The sequence below is a fragment of the Gossypium raimondii genome, chromosome 8 (genome assembly GCF_025698545.1).
Source record: "Gossypium raimondii isolate GPD5lz chromosome 8, ASM2569854v1, whole genome shotgun sequence".
NCBI classification, from domain to species: domain Eukaryota; kingdom Viridiplantae; phylum Streptophyta; class Magnoliopsida; order Malvales; family Malvaceae; genus Gossypium; species Gossypium raimondii.
In genome coordinates this window covers 19099207-19102641 of record NC_068572.1, presented here as the reverse complement: position 1 = coordinate 19102641, position 3435 = coordinate 19099207, and the positions used below count along the sequence as shown (strand labels likewise).

At 34.7% G+C, this 3435-nt stretch overlaps 1 pseudogene; it reads right to left on the bottom strand.

Annotated features, from left to right (window-relative positions):
• Nucleotides 1–586: 586 nt before the first annotated feature.
• Nucleotides 587–3181, bottom strand: LOC105790968 (protein FLUORESCENT IN BLUE LIGHT, chloroplastic-like; annotated as a pseudogene).
• Nucleotides 3182–3435: the final 254 nt, after the last annotated feature.

Here is a 3435-nt window from a genome sequence, read left to right as displayed (position 1 = left end):
CCATAGCATCCTTGGGCTCCCACGTAGCTTTTTCAACCCCGTGTCGAAGCCATAAGACTTTCCTGAAAATATTTTCCGAAAAAGTTGTTTTTACATATATTAATAAATTTATATATATTAATAAATTTATATTTTAAATTATTTTTACATATATTGCAATGATTTATTTATTTAAAAATAAATCAAAGTAAATATATAATAATACTCAATTATTAAGCTAGAATATTAACCGTCATAAATTGAAAACAACCAAAGCCAAAATTTAATCAATGCAGTACACATTGAACGAAGAACCAGACACAAGTTGAACTAAAATCTCCAAGGAACAAGATAAAACCCACGTAAGATATACACACAGAGTGAGGAGACTCGTATGTCATAATTGCACTCGAACATTTTAGAGCTGATGGGTCACCAACTGGCTAGGGATTGACAAATTGATGGGCATTTTTTGTTGCATTAAGTGAAGGAAGCATTCCAGTTGTAATGCCCTTTATGCATGATTTAATCAAATAACCATTAAAAAATTCAGAATCTCAGAATCCGAGTAAACAGGGATGCCGAAGATTGGAGGAAACAAAAAGGGGAAAGTGAAATGGGTATTCTCTTTGGAAGAAACATGAGTTACAATGCATTATCCAAGAAAATCAATTTCAGTGTCTAAAATACTGCACTTAGCAACTAACAACAGTAATGCTAAAATAGGAGAAAAGGGGATGTCAGCAAGCTGTCTATAGTCTCTATAATTATATAGATATACATTAAAAGGTGGTAGAACCAGTGGATTATGCAGCTTCATTAGTCTGTTTCCAACCTAGCAATATATTTGTCATATAAAATCCCTGCTTTCTCAAGGTCTCCTAGCTCGGTGTAGCAGTCAACAATTGCTCCATAAGCTTCTATATTTCCAGAGTCTTCTCCTTCTCGATCAGATATTGCTAAAACCATTGAGTGGTATTTAATGGCTTCTTGATATTTGCCTTGCCTTTGCAACGAGGCACCTGAAATCAATCAAACTTAACTGTTAAAGTTTCTGCTACCCTTCATGGAAAGGGATCCCAACTGTAAGAAAAGAAGTTTTTTGCATCACTCTCCAGAAAAAAACACATAAATTAATTAGCTGGTACAAGTTTTAAGGGCTTTACGATTCATCACTTTATGCTTTAACACTGCCACTTGGTACAAAAAAGCGACATGCAATTTCCTTTGATACCAAATATAAGATTCATAATGCAATCACTTCTCTGAGTATCTAATAGATTGATGCACACAGATCCAAGGGAATTCCATAAGGTATCATAATCCTTATCTCTCTTTGGCCACTTGGTTTGGCTCAAACCATAAGCATTTTACTATGCTAAATTAGGAATAGAGACTAGACAGGCAAATAAATAGAGAAGATATAGACCTAAACCCTTGGCAGCCTTCTTCTCTTCGGTAAGATCTTTTAGACTCTTAGCAAGCTCCAGTGCTGTCTTAAACTCTAGAAAATCCTTCTCAAGTTCTTGATTTCTGAAAAAGTTCTTCCCGCTCTCAACTCTTCCTTTTTTAGATCGACAATTACTTCCTTTTCTGATATTCTACCACCGATGGGAGCATAACTCAGGCTGGGAGCATATGACTCTAACTTAGCCTGCCTTCTTAGAGCAACATTGATCTGGCGCAGCTGCTCATTCACTCGCTGCAGCTCCCCTTTCCTCTGTCGTGCAAGCAATCCTAAGTTGCAACTTGTGGATGATCAAAAACAAAAAAAAAATCCAACATAATGTAAAATAAGGCATTGAAAGTTCATTTTCATTAGTTAAAATTGGAAATTGTGTAGTTAGATGTTTCAGTCACCCATTTCAAATTGGTATTCCCAACTGAAAATAACTACCTTATTTCTAGGCTTCTGCACAGGACAAGTTTTCTAACATTTTAAATAGGCCATCTAGAATCTCTTTTCAGGATATGTTAGGATAAATCCAATTCTAGGTATTTTAGGATAACAATTTCTTCAAGCACATCAAATACAGTTTGAACAACGAAAAATATCAATAGCTGGCTATATTTGAATTGCTGTATGTTCATTTGAAAAGCACACAAAGTGGCATGCCATTATGGACCAGAACCAAAGATGAGGCTAAGTAAAAAGATACCTCCAACCGTGGCACCAATAAGGGCTACAAATAGCAGTAAAGGCATGTTGAAAAAGGAGTTAACAGCTTAAAAATTTCTTGATTCTGCTGACTGAAGACCAATTATTGGAGTTGGAATCTAATAAAGCCGGAACCTCAAACTCAAAGTGAAATCAGTATCTGTCTTATAAAATCAAACCATGATCTTAAACTTTTAACCTACTTGAATTTTCTTTTGTCCTAACAGATTTAAAACCATTCCATAAGTGTTTCCCCTTCCTTATTTTTTGTGCATGGAGGAGCACATAAAGAATTAACTCCTCCATGTCTATTTCTCATACATAGGAGATCAACAAAATACAATCAGGCAACGCATACAGCATTATTCATCATGAATCAAGAAACGCAAAGGAAAGGATAAAAAAATAATCCTACCAAATAAAGAATTAGCCATTTCATCCATTTTACAAAATTAATGGTGACCACAAATCACCCATCTTTGCTGACATCCATTCCAGCATTGTAGTATAAAACAGACAATCATAAAGAGAAGTGGTTCAAAATCAAATACCTATAAAATCGAACATATCAAAAGGCTTAATTCAAACACAAAATCATTAACTCCATCACAATTGAACCTGATCAAGATCCCACCTAATCAATTCCACAAAAAATAAAATTCATTTAATAAAATATACAAACAAACCGAATTGCCAACTTAATAGATCTATTGAAGCGCAGGAATTAATTAACACTACCTACTTTAATCTTACATTGAACTTGAATCGACTGATTTCACTTGAAGTGGAAAATTGTTGAAGGGAAATAGACGAAAAAATTGAAGAGAAAAAATCACCAAATTGTTGAGAGTTTAATTTTTGAAAAGACTAGAAATGGCTAGGGTTTTTTCCTTTTGTCAACGAAACTACTGTTGGTTGTTTTTGATATAGAAATTAATCCTGGGTCGGGGACACACTGAAGGGAAGAGGAAGGAGAATGAGAGACTGTTTAGAAAGTTTTGATGATGCTGGGATGTGAAGAGGAAAAACTTTGGAAAATGTCTCACCGAAATAAAAAGGGTAAGACATTTTCCCCAAAAAAGACCTCATTTTCCCGTGTTTTGTAAAATGTTTTACAGTGGAAAACCATTTTCAGCCAAACAAACACCAGAAAAGGCTGAAAAGCTTTTTCGAAAAATGTTTTACCCCAAACAAATGGACCCTCAATATCTTTTCGTTTCAATTCTGCATACGATTTTTGACGATCTGACGCTACTTTCAGACTATCACAAATCACTTTCACTTTCTGTTCAGTCTCT